Raw genomic sequence first — 17,084 nt, forward strand, 5'->3', positions numbered from 1 at the left:
GTTCTTCGGCACTCAGCTTTCTTTATGATACAACTCTCATATCCATACATGAATACTGGAGAAACCATACCCTTGACCAGATGGACCTTTGTTGGCAAAGTAATGTCTCTGTTTTTTAATATGCTATCTAGGTTGGTCATAACTTTCCTTCCAAGGAGTAAGCGTCTTTTAATTTCATGGCTGTAGTCACCATCTGCAGTGATTTTGGAGCCCAGAAAAATAAAGTCTGTCACTGTTTCAGTTGTTCCCATTGAATTCTGTTAGTGTCCACACAATAGAACTAAAATAAGATATGATTATAAGATGGGAAATAAAGCTGATTGTATCTTAAGAACAGTAGCTTGTCCCCATCTGGTTGATCACTGTGTCAGGACTGAACTCTAGGAAGAGTTAAGCTAGTTTTGCCAAAATGCTATTGAGCAAGAACATGCTAGTAGAGACTTTCATTAAAATCTAATTCCTCTCTGCATTTGGGGAATTTATTCACTATAAACAGGAAGAGTGTTTCAAAACTCAGTTTTGGCTCTTTCTAATTTTGAATCCTTTTAGCTGACTCAGTAAAGAGAGTGCCTCATTTGAACTTTTATTTGTAAAAAGAAGGTAATTCTAGGGTCTGAATGGCTCCCTTCTTTCACTGTCTGGGTTTGTCATCTCAATATCAGGAAGACCATTGGATGTCAGTGGGACTACATTTTCAGTTGACAGACTCTCATTTCTTTTTTTAAAATTTTGAATATAACACACTTGGTATAAGATTTGTACACAAGTGTAAAAACATCTAAAATATAAATAAAAAAAGTGCTAAACCATCAAATACATAAAAAACAGTGTAGCTGTATGCTTCAAAAATATCCTGGGTTGATCTGGAATAAACTCTAGGCCTTTTTTTTCCTTTTCTTCTCCTGAACTGAGGATTATTTATTGGGAATTCAGTAAAATTGCATCCTTCACATGACCCAGTTACATTTCCTTTGTACTTCATGTAGGTTCACCATGCTGCAAGTTTTCTGTATAATCTTGGAAATGAATCTAATATACATTTTGGCTGAGTACCAGATGTTAAAATCAGTTTTCATTAGAAGCAAATTCTGCAACTCTGTATCACCATGAGATATAAAATCTAAGCCTCAAGATCATATAAAAGTTAACAAGAAATTTTTGCTGCAGGTACTAAAAATTATATTTTGTTAAAGTTTGGCATATTATAGGGTAGTAATCATTCTCTATTCTTATTTGTTCAGTTAGCACTGTTAAAATGATCCTCACTTTCAATGGAAACTCTAGATCTTAAAAGAACTGATGTGGTGTGCCCTAAATTAGGATCTACTTTCTTTAACGGAGAGACATATCAAAACTGCCAGAAGCCTTTCGAAAAGGAAATGTGCAACTTTGAGACGATCTCTTAATTCCTTCTTTGTTTACATTAGATGGATCTGTCACCCATTGAGTCCTTATAAGCCCTTATGAGAATTAATTTGAGTGCAGGTGACTCCCTTGAAAGGGAAGGCATTGAAAACCTTGACCTTAGAATTGGAGCCTGCTTCTTCATGACTCAGTCCGTTGACTTTTGATTTTACCCTGGGTATTCGCTTCGTCCTGCCTCAGCCCTAGTGGTAGCATTACAGCTTGTGACTGAGTAACATTCTGGGTCCTTCCAAGCTGTGTTTATTTACACGTTGTTAGGGTTTCGGCCAAGGCTCCCAGTCTTTTCATGTGTGGGTCTCACCATCTGTGAACCCCACTGATGCTGTGTAAATTAATCAGGGACTCTGTGAGCCCACTTTAGAGGTGCCAGGAAGAATCATAATAAATAATATGAGACAGCCCTAGGGATTTTAGCAGGATTTACAATTTTGTCTTCGCACACTTAGGGATTTGTAATTGTTCTTTTCATAAGATCGGCTTGAAAATCATACATCAGCCTTCCTTTATGTGATTTGCAATGTGTCCGAAACCCTGGGGATCCCTGCTTCTCAGAATTGTGTCGTGCACACCCTGTCTGTATGGGGCAGAACTCTGCCCCATGTGAGACCTTCCTTTATGAGGAATCTCTCTCCATCACAGGGGAGCTGATGGTGGGGGACCACAAATGTGTCCTCAGTGGAAAAGGGCCAAGTTGGAAAAAGCATGACTAGGTCTTTCAGTGTTTTAGGGGTGTGTTTTAAAAAAATTATCTGCAGAACTTGAAAAACTTGTCTGACAGCCCAGGTTTTATGAGAGACTGTGCACCATTTGGGGAAGTTTGTTGATTTTAAGGTGAAAGGTGAACACAGGAAGGGCAGGGTGGTACATATCCCCATGATTTTCACAAGTCTGCCTTTTGGGGCTTGTCCGGAGCTTTCAATTTCTCAATCTTGGGCCTTCATCATCTGTGACTCATGGGTTCTGTGTGTAGCACTCAGCCTAAAAGCTAAGAAAGGTGTTTCTTTGAACTGGGAACACCTGCAAGGTCTCATCCTTCTATGTCCTCATATTTGGTAATATATGATCCTTGCAGAATAATAGTAGCACCTTCTTTTTATCTTAGATTCATACCTTTGGGACATAGGCGCTCAGTATAAAATCATTGCAGCAGCAACAATGACAAGAATAATAATAGTAGCTCACCCTGGAAGGGTACTTGCTATATGGCAGGCACTGTTCTGAACCCTTGACATGTATTAACTGATTTGAATCCTCAAGAGAATCTTGTGTGGCAGGATTCTAATCCTATTACTATTTTCATTTTCCAGATGGAACCTGCCACAGAAAATTTAAGTAACTTGCCGGAGGTTATTTGGGTGGTAAATGGTAGGACATGCATCCAGGGAGATGCTACAGGGATCTTCAACATCCAGTTCTTTGTTCTTAATTGTTGCATTGAAGACCCAGAAATAAGGTTCTCACAAATCTAATCGATTATATCACGTGCGTGCCGAGTCACTTCAGTTATGTCCGACTCATTGCGAACCGGTGGACTGTAGCCCGCCGGGCCCCTCTGTCCATGGGATTCTCCAGGCAAGAGTACTGGGGTGAGTTGCCATGCCCTCCTCCAGGGAATCTCCCCAACTCCTGGATAAAACCCGCATCTCTTATGCCTCCTGCATTGGCAGGTGAGTTCTTTACCATCTGCTTTACTATAGAGATGCCTGTATTTTGTCTTGGAAACTGCTCAAGAATGGCAATATCAGAGGCCATAAACTTTTCATGCAAGACTGTAAGTCCTAAGCCAGGGAGCTCAATTTGTGTTACCTGACACTTTGAGGTGGGCTGGAGGTGGAGAATGAGCTATATAAATAGCTGCTAAGGCAGTGGTCTCCAGGGGGTGCTTGTATATACCTTGGAGAAGAGTTTAGGATGACAGGTTCTTTGAAGGCTTCTTGTGTTTTGAATTTCATCAGACTCAGTTCTTTAGACTCTTAGAGCCAAACTAGTTGAGACTCATTCAGGTTCAGTCTTGGGAGGATGGAGGTCAGTTTTATGGGTGAGAGATGCTGCTGGTTTTGCTTTTCTTAATCATTTTTTAATTGTCCCTCTATTGTGTGTGTGTGTGTGTGTGTGTGTGTTGGGGAGAGTAGTCTGGGGCGGGGGATGTTTGTGACAGAGCAAAGCCAGGAGGTCAGTAGGGAACTAGTCCATGGTGGGATTAGGCTGAGGAAATTAACTTTCTTGGATTTCTTGAAGACAGCATCAACTCCAGTGGGATCTCCCCTTGCTGGCTGCCACTCCCAGGACTGGGGCCGCATGTTCTCCGAATTGCATCTGCCAGTTTTGAGACTTAATATCAGAGTGTTGGAAGCCAGGAGGAAAAGGAAACTGTTAATATGGGCAAAGCCCTGCAAAACTCGCTGTTAATGTGATAAATGGCGTTTCTTTTTATCCATATAGTTACAGACCCACAGGAAATTGAAAAATAATACCGAGTGGCCCTGTGTACCTATCACCCATTGGTGATGTCTCACTTAACTACAGTGGGTTTTCCAGAGCAGGAAGTTGATTTTGGCACTATGCAATCAGCAAAACTACACAGCATACTGGGATTTCATCTGTTTTTACGTGTACGGGCTTTTCTTGTTGTTGTTGGGACTTAGTGTATATAATTTGACCATTGTTTCTTGCTAGGCTGGAGAACCTCTGACTAAGACTGTAATAAATATTTTACAGACACATGATTTTTAGTTGAACGCTGTTCGCCTAAAGTGTTGTTAACTCAGCAAACAGTTGAATGGAATGCGAATTCCAGCAGCTGAGTGTTGGAATAAGAACCAAGTCATTTGGTTATTTTCATTTAGGATCTTGAACTCTTGGGGGGGATATTAGCTTCATTTTTTGCTGTCTTTACAGAGGCAGGATATTTTCTAGAGATAAAGTATAGTTCAAGGTCATTGTGTCATATGAAGAGCTCCTGGAGTGAATGATAAACAGATGTTGTTATCTCTGGTAAGGTTGGGGAGAGATTGGTTAATCAGATAAAATGTATGGACTGATGGGACTCAAAGATCATGGATGCAATTTCATGATAACTGTTAGAGTGGATCTACTTTTCAGATGACAGCCCAGGAGTAGGCTGGGGCTAAATGTCGACCTTCCGGCGGGCTGTGATCAAGTGCTTCTGCCTCCGTGATCTCATCACGCCTTGTTGAGACTTCCAGTTAGCCTCTGTCACTATCTGCCCCGGATCTGAGCTGTTTGTGGAGGTGCCTGTCTTTCCAACTAGACTAGGAATTCTTTGTGGGCAGGGACTGTCTAATACGGGGGCTTCCCAGGTGACGCCAGTGGTAAGAATCTGCCTGCAAGTGCAGGAGACGCAAGAGGTACGGGTTTGATCCCTGGGTCGGGACGATCCCCTGGAGGAGGAAAGGGCCCCCCACTCTAATATTCTTGCCTCGAAACTCCCATGGGCAGAGGAGCCTAGCAGGCTATAGTCCAAGGGGTCGCAAACACAGTGAGCAATGCACACATTTTTTGACTTTTCCTCCCTAGATCAAGCAAAGTGCTTAGAGCACGGGGGATCTGTATTCCTCTGCCTCTCGCAACTTCCAGACTATTCCTCATCCTAGTCTCACTTCTTTATCCAGGCATCTATCTGTTTGCATGTATGTACATTTGAAACCCATAAGGTGAAAGCCTTGATAGATTATTGTGTAATTTGGGGCCACCATGAGTCAGACTGGCCTTACTTCTCTTGGAACAGCATTAAAACTGCCTGAGAGCGCCATTGATTTTTTTTTTTTTCTTCAAGAAAGCAGTGGAAAGTTTTGTTTGTTTTTTTCCCTATAGTATAAAGATTTTTGAAAAAGTATACTCATCTTTTGTACGTAACTGTTAACACCTGGGGAAATTATTTAAATTTCTTCTGACTCACGGCTGCCTTTGGGAGTTGGGCTTTTAAAGGGAGTTGGCAGGGGTCTGTAACTCTGGCTTTTCCAAGGCTGTGGAGCCTTGCATTCTTTGAGACCTACAGAAAAATAAGGTTTTCGGTCACCTTTCCTAAAAGGGCAGTAGGTGTGACGCAAAGTACTATGTCTTGTGGGTCATTTAAGAAGAACTGTTAGTTGCTCAGTCATGTCCGACTCTTTGTGACCCCATGAATGTAGCCCACCAGAGGACAGGCTCCTCTGTCCATGGAATTCTCCAGGCAAGAATACTGGAGTGGGTTGCTAGTCCCTTCTCCAGGGGATCTTCCCGACCCAGGGATGGAACCCAGGTCTCCTGCGGGTGGAGTCTTTACAATCTGAGTCAACAGGGAAGCCCCTGGGGGTCATTTGCTTATAACGAAATGGAAAGAAGTTCTAAAAGAAACATACAAAATGGTGTTACTGAAGAGATACCAGAAGATGACACGGGGTAGCCAAGGAAGGTGGTAGAAAAATCAGGAAGGGATGCTAGTCTCACATTCTTCAGAGGCCCGGGTAGTCTGTAGTTTTTGCTTTTCTCTAGGAGGCTCTGCTGTTTTTTTTCTTACCTCCTCTAGCAGAGTGACTGCCTTGCTTGATCTGGTTGGTCCGATTCTCAGGTTTACATGGCCTTGACTTAATACAATGTTTCTCCTTCAGGGCTTTTGCAGGCTTTCTTTTAGATAACATCTTGATCTCCCAGTGTCTCAATTCCAGGCTTTTAAGTCCGAGTCTGTTGGGCCATGTAGAGTCATGTTTGCACCTCTGGTCTACCTGGCTCTTGCTGGGATGCCGGGGTCATTAGTGCTTTGGGTGGTCCCAGACACGCCCAGGCAGGCTCTCAAGAAGGCGGAGTTGGTGGGAGGCAGTGATTGGCATGGCTACCATATCCCAGTCAAGGAACAATTCACCATTGTGTCTGTTTGGCTCTTGGTTGCATTACGAAAGTAGAGGCCATACCTTTTTGGACTTGTCTTAGCCTCCAGCTTTTCCCAGTTGAAGTTTTAGGTCTAGGCAGTCGACTGAGGAAGAGGTACAGAATTGCTAGTTTGTCTGTAGGTAATGAAGAGCTGGTTATAACACTAATTAAAACCAGGATTAGTTGGATACCTGGCCAATCAATATTTCATTTAAGAAGTATTTTAATTCATGCCTTTGAATGAAATGAATGCATTTGAATTTGTCTTTTTACATGCCCTTCCTTACTTTTTGTTTTCTTAACTTAGACTTGAAAAAAAATTCATACAGATTGTTCAGCAATTCCAGTTCTAGTGCCAAGAACTTCGGTTGTTTGTTGAAGTCTTTGGATGGCAAGGCTACAGCGACAGAGTGGCAAGAAGGAGAAAAGGTGTGGGCAAAGACTTGAAGGCCACATTTCCCCACTAACTAGCTGCATTACCTTGGTAACCTGGTTCTCTGAAGCTCAGTTTTTTTATCTGTAAAACGGAGTAAGAAAAACATCCATCTTTTAATGTTGAGAGGATTTGATGAGATGCTATATTGAATAATATATTATTTAACATAACATCTCATTGAATTTTATGTCATGAAATGTTGTATCAAATCAATAATGAATTTAGTTCAGTCACACAGTCATGTCCGACTCTTTGTGACCCCATGAACCGCAGCACGCCAGGCCTCCCTGTCCATCACCAACTCCTGGAGTTCACTCAAACTCATGTCCATCAAGTTAGTGATGCCATCCAACCACCTCATCCTCTGTTATCCCCTTCTCCTCCTGCCTTCGATCTTTCCCAGCATCACAGTCTTTTCCAGTGAGTCAGTTCTTTGCATCAGGTGGCCAAATTATTGGAGTTTCAGCTTCAGCATCAGTCCTTCCAATGAACACCCAGGACTGATCTCCTTTAGGATGGACTGGTTGGATCTCCTTGCTATCCAAGGGACCCTCAAGAGTCTTCTCCGGCACCACAGTTCAAAAGCATCAATTCTTCAGCGCTCAGCTTTCTTTATAGTCCAACTCTCACATCCATACATGACTACTGGAAAAACCATAGCTTTGACTAGACAGACCTTTGTTGGCAAAGTAATGTCTCTGCTTCTTAATATGTGTCTAGGTTGTTTATAGCTTTTCTTCCAAGGAGCAAGTGTCTTTTAATTTCATGGCTGCAGTCACCATCTGTAGTGATTTTGGAACCCCCCCAAAATAAAGCTTGTCACTGTTTCCATTGTTTCCCCATCTATTTGCCATGAAGTGATGAGACTGGATGCCATGATCTTAGTTTTCTTAATATTGAGTTTTAATCCAATTTTTTCACTCTCTTCTTTCACTGTCATCAAGACGCCCTATCATCAAGACTTCCTCGCTTTCTTCAGTAAGGGTGTTGTCTATGTATCTGAGGTTATTGATATTTCTGCCAGCAATCTTAATTCCAGCTTGTGCTTCATCCAGCCTGGCATTTTGCTTGATGTACTCTGCATATAAGTTAAATAAGCAGGGCGACAATATACAGCCTTGACACACTCCTTTCCCAATTTGGAACCAGTCTGTTGTTCCATGTCCGGTTCTAACTGTTGCTTCTTCACCTGCATACAGATTTCTCAGGAGGCAGGTCAGGTGGTCTGGTATTTCCATCACTTTAAGAATTTTCCACAGTCAGTTGTGATCCATACAGCCAAAGGCTTTGGCATAGTCAATAAAGCAGAAGTAGAATTATACTGAATTAAAGTGAATTTTATATCATCCAGTATTATTATATTATTTGAAAGGTACTTGTGGGCTTCCCTGGTGGCTCAGCCGGTAAAGCGTCTGCCTGCAATGTGGGAGACCGGGGTTCAGTCCCTGGGTCGGGAAGATCCCCTGGAGGAGAAAATGGCAACCCACTCCACTACTCTTGCCTGGAAAATTTCCATGGACTGAAGAGCCTGGTAGGCTACAGTCCATGGGGTCGCAAAGAGTCGGACATGACTGAGTGACTTCACTTTCACTTTTAGGTACTCAGGATATATGAGTGAAATTCACTGAGGTCTTGCTCCCTGGAGCTTATGTTTTAGTACCTGCTGTCACTTCTCTAATTTAGAAATCAAAAAAGAGTGGTTTCCTTACCTTTTTTCCAATTCTATAAACATTTAGAAGTTCCAATTCTTATTAAAAGTAATACTGTGTAGCAGGCAGGTGGACTAATCTGTCTTTTGAAAACCAGGGTATTTGAATGCATATGTATGTGAGAACATAATCAAAAGCCATTACGAGTCAATGAAATGTCTGCATGCATTGAGAAAGGTCTGTATTTCAAGGGAAAAGTTAAATGAGCTTTATTTGAGTTCAGGGGATAAATAAAATTTGTGAGAGACCTTTCTGAGCAGGTATCTTGTCTGATGACCCAAGGAAAGAACATTCCTACTTATGCAGGGGGTAACTCACTTTGTTTTTGTAAAATAAAAGTGCAGTTTCTTAATGGCTTTTAATAACCCTGAATGTCCCAGTGAATTTAAGTTTGGACAATTTCAGATAACACCTCTGTTTAATTGCTGTTTTACTCTTCTCTTGGGCTGTGTAGCATATTCTCAAGACATAAAGTCCTCCATTTTTTAAGACTTTCACATTTTGCAACCTTTGTTATGGGAAATAGAAACTTTTGGAGGCAGGCTGATTTAGATGGAAGGAAATATTTTCTTCCCCCAGTGGATCCAAATAAGTCATTCTCCCTGCCAGAGGAAGCAATTTCCTTTCTTTGCCTTGGGATTGGAAGCAATAATATATTGGATACAATGATTTCATCTAGTTGACCTAAACTTTAATTTATTCTTTGTTTAGCATTTTGTTATGTACGCTAAATCCACTGTAGTTTGAAATTGTACAAAGAATTTAAGGATATGCTGGTTGAAATTTTAAAGACAGTTTTTATCTAAGCCAGTATAAAAAATAATTTCATTGTTTTATAGACACATCATGTCTGTGGGGGTATCAATGTCATGTCTAAAATGTTAAAGACCCATGATAATAGAAAGTTAGTACTTTTTTATTGGGCTTCCCTGGTGGCTCAGTGGTAAAGAATCCATCTGCCAATGCAGTAGACTCCGGTTCAATCCCTGGGTCAGGAAGATCCCCTGGAGAAAGAAATGGCAACCCATTCCATTGTTCTAGTCTGGGAAATCCTGTGGACAGAGAAGCCTGGTGGGCTGTAGTCCATGGTGTTGCAAAAGAGTCGGACACAACTTAGTGACTCAACAACATCAAAAAGTACTTATTAGCAGACTTAGTATTAATGGGGAAGTGAGAAGGTATTAATGAGGAAAGCATCCAGTTCCATCTCGTGGAATTAATGTTGGCTTTGCTAGTTCTTTGCAGTTTCTGGCAGAGTGTCTTTAATGGTTTGAGAAGAGACAGAAGTTGGGGACAAGAGATGCTGATGTTTGCATTTCTGTTTTTCTTTGTCAGTGACATGGGGTAAGTGATCAGCTCCATAGTTTCACAGCACACCGAGTTGTCCCAAATGGCTGGTTATTGTAATTGGTACAACTTTTCTCCTGCACTGAGGCAATATCAGGTAATCTTCAGATCTAGGAACAGTGAATGCTGCTTGGAAGCTGCTTCAGCAGGAATCTGGGCTTCCCCAGTGGCTCAGCAGTAAAGAATCTGCCTGCAGTGCGGAAGACCCGGGTTCGATCCCTGGGTCAGGAAGACCCCCTGGAGAAGGGAATGGCAACCCACTCCAGTATTCTTGCCTGGAGAATCCCATGGACATGGGAGCCTGGCAGGCTACAGTCCACAGGGTTGCCAAAAGGCAGACATGAGTTGAAGCAACTTGGCACTCTTGCACACACGCAGCAAGAATTTAGCAGCGATGCCACGTCCACCCCTCAGCCGTATGCCTGGCCACAGGCTTAGGCACTGGGGTGTGCGGGGGAATCGGAAGCGTGTGGGCTTCTTCCCAGGGCTGTGTTTGTTTTTGTTTTTTAGTGGATGAAAATCACATGGTGGTTTATTGAAAGAATCTGCACATTTCCACCGGTCACATAAATCACTCCCCTTGAGTGGGAAAGCAGCCCCAGGCTCTCGGAGGCCCACCTCCCCCAGTAGTCACTCATTCAGAAGGACAGCATTAAAAAGTAAGATTGTTTAGGACATTTCCAGGCCGTCGTGAAAACAGGTGCTTCCTTTGTGGGCTCAAATGAGTGAATGTATATGGTCATTTCAACCCAGTTTCCACCCTGGTTTTAAAGAACAAAGATGTTCTCTTTGCCCTGAAGATTGACATTCGCTTGAAAAGATTGGGCACTTCCTGTGACCCTGGGTCCGCTTTCTGGGGCATTGGGTGGGGGGTGGGGATGGCGGGGCAAGAAGAGACATTGGTGAGTGCTCTCCCAGGGCAGCAGGAGGGGCTCAGGATATGTTTCCGTCTGCCCACCCGCAGGAGCTTGCTTAGGTGTTTGTCAGGAACTTTCTGGTGTTTTTACCCTGCAAGTCAACAGTGGAAAAGAAGGCTGCCTTCCCTTTGTTCCCGTTCAATGTCAGCGTTGAAACCTGTTGCCTCTGTCTCTTCTGATCTACCTCTCGGGTCCTTTTCTTCCAAGAGTTTTTCACTCTCCCTGCCAGAAAGCGGCCCCGGCATCTTCACATTCTGACTTCTGGAGTGGAATGAAAGAGTTTCTTTCTGTAGGGAGAGGTTTGTTTTACACAGAGCTGCCTTTGACGGGTCAGACTTCCCTCAACAGATTTAGAACGTGGCGTGTTGGTGCCCAGCCACGGAGGAGTCATAAATTGTAATTTGAACGAGGTTTCATCGAGTCTTGGTCCTGTCACCTCACTGTTGGCAGGGGATGTTGGACATTCTGGGAAACCCAAAGCTGCTCTGGTCCATGAGATCGTACTACTTTACATTCGAGACCCCACGTTGAAATCTACAGTGTGAGCGGAAGGTATTCAGCTAGTTCACACGGTGTTCTGAAGAGTAGGAATAATGAGTCCAAATGGCTGCTAAGGAATGCTTTAAATTTTTACCTTGGTATAGTTTTACAAGTGCTAAGACCTTTTGCCGACCTTTTCTTTGTCTAAATGTTGACAGAGAGGATAAGTTAATGTGATTTCTGGTTCATTTTAGAGGAAATGACATTGAACTTTCTGGGCAATTTTTGGGCTTCCCTGGTAGCTCAACTGGTAAAGAATCCGCCTGCAATGCAGGAGACCCCAGTTCCATTCCTGGGTCAGAAAGACCCGCTGGAGAAGGGAAAGGCTACCCACTCCAATATTCTGGCCTGGAGAATTCCATGGACTGTATAGTCCATGGGGTCGCAAAGAGTCGGACATGACTGAGTGACTTAATTTCTGGTTTGAAAAAAAAGGCTAATTGAAGCAAATCTGACAAAATGTAATGTGTTCATTTTGGGTGGCAGGTATAAAGATGTTTATATATTGATCTCTACTTCTTTTTTCCAAAGGAAAGAAAAAAAAGGGAAGGGAAAGGGAAGAGAGAAGAAAAGCAGAAAAGCAAATTAATGCATGGACCCTTATCAGTGCTTTAAAAATTATTTTAATTTTTTGTTGACGTGTAGTTGATGTACAGTATTACGTAAGTTGCAAGTGTACAGTATCGTGATTCACAATTTTAAAGTTTATACTCCATTTGTAGTTACTATAAAATATTGGCTGTATTTCCTGTGTTGTACAACATATCCTTACATCTTATTTTATACGTAATAGCTTGTTCCTCCTCATTCCCCATCCCTGTCTTGTTCCTCCTTGCTTCCTGGTCCCGCTGGTAACCACTGAAGTTTGTTCTCTGGCTGCATCTGTGAGTCTTTTTCCTTTTTGTTACATTTGCTAGTGTGTTGTATTTTTTAGGTTTAACCTATAAGTGATGTCACCCAGTATTTGTTTTTCTGTGTCTGATTTACTTCAGTTACTATAATACTCCTCAGTCCGCCCACGTTGTTGCAGATGGTGAGATCTCATTCTTTTTTTAGGGCCGAGTAATATTCCGTCATATATATTTACCTCGTCTTCTTAGTTATCCATCCCTTGGTGAACACTTAGGTTGCTCCCGTGTCTCGGCTGTTGTAAATAACACTGCCCTGAGCACTGGAGTGCATGTATGTTTTTGTATTAGTGTTTTGGGGTGTGTTTTTTTTTTTGATATATGTCTAGGAATGGGACTGCTGGATCATATGGTGGTTCTACTTTTGCTTCTTTGAGAAATCTCTGTACTGTTTTCCACATCGGCTACAACTTACATTCCCATCGACAGTGTGTGAGGGTTCCCTTTCTTCCACATCCTCTTAACAGTGCTTTTTGATGCAAAAAGACTTGTGTAAGAACTTGGTCCTGTCTGTGTGGCTTTGGCCAAGCCAACTTCCCTGCCTTAGTTTTTGTCATGTTAAATGACATTTATAAGCAAGCATGATAGTGCTTTATTGACCGATAATATCTCTTAGAAGCCAAACACTCTGCCTAGTACATAAAAGATACCTCAACAATCCTAGTTTCCATTCATTACCTTTTCCGTTTAGCGTCACATATCTTTAGCTGAATTGAACACAGACCCCGCCTGGTTTTCATATCGATCTTTTTTTTTCTTTTTTGGTGGTCTTGGTCTTTGTTGAGGTGCGCAGGCTTTTTCTGTTTGCAGTGTGCAGGCTTCTTAGTTGTGGTGCATGGGCTGAGTTACCTCCATTCATGGCAGAGGGAACCAGGAGTGGGTTGAAGCTCTAGAAGAGCTTGTGTGGGAAAGATGTGGGAGAACAGAGATTGAGGCCACAGGCCCACCACCTGCAGGGGCTTCTTGCTTGGATTTTATTTGCATGCGACAGTCAGCGACATACTCGAACTACAAAACTGGCTTCTCTCCTCCTCTAAAGAGACTTCGTTAGTTGTATTTTGCAGAGAAGATGGAAAATAATAGTGTATCTGTTACTTTGATTACAATTCCCATCATATAATAATTAACTGCTAGCTGTAATTATAGGACTTGCTCTAATTTCCCTTAGCACCTTGGGGACCTCTATTAGCCTATATCCCAATCAATTTTGCAGCCGTTAAGGAGCGAGGGGAAAAAAAAGGCATATTGCTGTTGAATTTTAAATACAGAGGGGAGAATGCTCCATCTATTTGCACTCCACTTGTCTGTCTAATTTTCCTTCAGTTTATAAGGCTCCCCGCCTCTGCCCAGGCCCTCTTTTGCTGGCGAGCTGATGCAGGCATGTAGCATGTTGTTTTTCTAATTAGGACATCCTCTCACAGATAGCTGTTAATGAATTCTGTGCATCCCGCGTCCTTTTGGTAACCTCTCAAATTCGGATAGCAAACATTTTCAGCTGACAGCCAAGGGAACACGTGTCCCCTCCCCAAGATAGATGTCTCAGTCAATATTTATTCTCCTGTCTGCCACCTTTTACTACCCGCTTGTCCTCCCGGTAAGTTCATTTATGTAGAGAGATGTAATCACATTTGTTTTTTCAGTTGGGTTGAAGAATCAGTTCTCCTGTCCTAGCAAATACAAGGAAGGGTCTCCTCTCTGTCTCTTTGGTACATTGGATGACTTGCTGTGTTTGGATAACCCCTGCCTCTCTCCGCTGTTTTTGCAAAAGCCCTTTTTACCGACACATCGCCTGCATCCCTGCCCCAGGGACTAGCTTTGCTCTGGAGGTGAGCAGTGATCTGTGTCAGGGTATTTGTTACTTCGCTGGAAGTAGCCCCTTGAGAAGCAGGGCCGTCTCCAGACAGACAGCTCAGTCTTATTAGTTTTGAAATAAGGTCTGTAGCTGGTGGGTAAGAACTGGGATCACTCCACACGGTGGAAGAAGAAACCCAAGGCTTACAAAGTGAGGTTGTGGAGGGGTGATTGCCCAGTGCTGGCGGCCAAGTCATCGACACTGTGAGCCCTGAATTGACTCGTGTGTGTGTGTGTGTGTGTGAATGAACTGCATTTCTTCACAGTGGTTTTGGGGTCACAGCAAAACTGAACAGAAAGCTCAGAGAGTTCCCACACACCTCTTGCCCCTCATCCCTGCCCTAATCCCCAGCCATTTTCATCATCAACATATCAACACCTCCCCTCCATCCCCCACCCCAGAGTGGTACATTTGTGAACCTGAATCTGTGAACCTGTTTCAACACGTCATTATCACGCGGAGTCCATGGTTGTACATTCTTTGTGTTCCAGGTTCTGGGAGTTTGGACAAGTGTGTAATGATCTGTATCCAGCGTTATGGTATCCTGCAAGTGAGTTTCACTGCCCTAAATGTCCTCTGTGCTCCACCTAATTTCCCATCTCCTCCCCAGTCTCTGGCCATCTCTGATCTTTTTATTGTCTCTGTAATTTTTTGCCTTTTCCAGAATGTCATATAATTGGACGTGTGGTATGTAGCCTTTTCTGATCATCTTGCTTTATGCATTTCAGGCTCTTCTGTGTCTTTTTGTGGTTTGATAGCTCATTTCTTTTTAGCGCTGAATGATATTCTATTGTATGGTGTACCCTAGTTTATTTATCCAGTCACATAGTAAAGAATGTCTTGGTTGCTTCCAGGGTTTGGCAATTATGAATAAAGATGCCATAAACATTCATGAGCAGATTTTTATGTGGATGTAATATATACATATCTTGATATATGTTTAAGGAAGTTTTATTCTTCTGAGGTGCTTGATGGTATACTATTTGAAAAATATAAAAGAAGAAAAATTTAAAAATTCAGTACAAGCCCATTTATTAATTAAATGTAGTAAAACATGTGAGATTGGAGCTGTCTTGGAAAATGTAGGACACATGGTAATTTTATACTATAATAGTGGTGAAGACTGGCAAGATTTAGGGGCATTCTAAATGCTGGCTCAGTTTCCATGAAAATTGCTTCTTAAGTTGAATTTTTATGATAATCAACATTCAAACAAACACTGTCAGCTTTGCAGAATGCTGATTTGGAAGTCCCTTGAGCAACTTACCTTCAGGTACTGAAACTCTCTCCTGTAAAAAATCCGGGTATACGTTAGCCATGACCCTTGGTGCTGGTGAAGGGGAATCATCCATGTGGAATTCAGCAGATTGGGTGCGTGCATATTTTATAATGCCTGATGTCACTGCCCTGGTGGTAGGAGCGTTTGTCTCTCCAGGGTGTCTTCTGGCAGGAGTAGAGGTTGCTGCTGGGGAGGTGGGGGCTTGTGGAGTAGCCCCCTGAATAGTAGCACCAGAAGAGGACATAAGTTGATCCAGGTATCCTACTGCTTTTCATTATTCTCTTTATATATATATATTTTAAAGAACATTCATAGGTTTCTTGTGAATTTTTTAAATGAGGCCACCAGGCTCCTCTGTCCATGGGATTTTCCAAGCAAGAATACTGGAGTAGGCTGCCATGCCCTCCTCCAGGGGATGTTCCCGACCCAGTGTTCGAACCGGTGCCTTCTGCATTGCAGGTAGAATCTTTGCTGCTGAGCCACTGGGTCAGCCTAAATATGTGTGTGTATATATATATATATATATATATATATATATAAAACTGCTAATCCCAAACTCCCAATCCATCCCCCCCCAACCGCCCTCCCCCTTGGCAATCACAAATCTGTTCTGTCCATGAGTCTGTTTCTGTGTGGTAGATTTGTGTTGTACTTTAGGTCCATGTTTAAGTGATATTATATGTTATTTTTCTTTCTCTGACTTACTTCACTTAGTATGGCAATCTCTAGGTTATCCTTGTTGCTGCAAGTGGCATGACTTCATTCTTTTTCACGGCAGAGTAATATTCCATTGTGTGTGTGTGTGTGTGTGTGTGTGTGTGTGTGTGTGTGTGTGTACGTATACACAAATCATCTCTTTTTATTCTGTCCTCATTATTCTTTTTTCTTGTTTTGATGGCACCACACAGCTTGTGGGATGTGGGATCTTAGTTCCCTGGCCAGGTGTTGAACCTGGACCCTTGGCAGTGAAAGCATAGAGTCCTAACCACTGGGCTGCCAGGGGATTCCCTCATTATTCATTTTTAGCAAGGCAAACATACCATAAGTCAACTTAAAATGATCTTTTCATGATTTCTGTGAATGGGCCTATATGCCTAGCCACTTTAAAAAATTTTTAAATATCTATTGTTCCCTTTTGTGGAAGAGCTGGTCCATAGCCAGAGTACACATGAAGGCTTGTATGCTGCTGCTGCTGCTGCTAAGTCACTTCAGTCGTGCGACCCCCTAGACGGCAGCCCACCAGGCTCCCCTGTCCCTGGGATTCTCCAGGCAAGAACAGTGGAGTGGGTTGCCATTTCCTTCTCCAATGCATGAAAGTGAAAAGTGAAAGTGAAGTCGCTCAGTCCTGTCTTAGCGACCCCATGGTTTACAGCCCACCAGGCTCCTCCGTCCATGGGATTTTCCAGCCAAGAGTACTGGAGTGGGTTGCCATTGCCTTCTCCGAAGGCTTGTATAACCTATGTCTAAGTATAGAAATTTATAAAAAGTTGTAAGCCACGCTAATAAATTATAAAATAAAAGTTGTTTTAGTCTCCTCCCTTGACAAATAAGCTTTCATAGTGATCTGGGAAAATTGGATTCAGATTTCGAATGATTCGACTCCTTAAAATACCAGAAGGAATCTGGAGGTGAGGAGCAGCCCGCCTCCAGCCCATGGCTCATCATTACCTTCCCACCCCGGCTCCATCTTGGAGCATGGATACCGCAACCTACATAAGCAGGCTCCCTCTGCAAACCCCGTGGATGCCCTGCTCTGCTGTCTGCCCTGCAGAACACACAGGCTCTGCCCCCACCTTGGGTGG

General features: G+C 42.8%; 1 protein-coding gene across 3 annotated transcripts in view; it reads left to right on the forward strand.

The window, feature by feature from the left end:
- The window catches only part of TIAM1 (TIAM Rac1 associated GEF 1), a 451,745-nt gene that overhangs the window by 164,020 nt on the left and 270,641 nt on the right, over positions 1 to 17,084 (forward strand). The window contains exon 1 of one of the 3 annotated variants that reach the window (XM_043448794.1): positions 14,532 to 14,553. The exons of the other annotated variants lie outside the window; for them this stretch is intronic. The gene's annotated coding sequence lies outside the window, so the exon portion shown is untranslated. Of the gene's footprint in view, positions 1 to 14,531; positions 14,554 to 17,084 lie in introns of those variants that run through there. 3 annotated transcript variants of the gene reach the window in all.

Source organism: Cervus canadensis, chromosome 27 (genome assembly GCF_019320065.1).
Source record: "Cervus canadensis isolate Bull #8, Minnesota chromosome 27, ASM1932006v1, whole genome shotgun sequence".
NCBI classification, from domain to species: domain Eukaryota; kingdom Metazoa; phylum Chordata; class Mammalia; order Artiodactyla; family Cervidae; genus Cervus; species Cervus canadensis.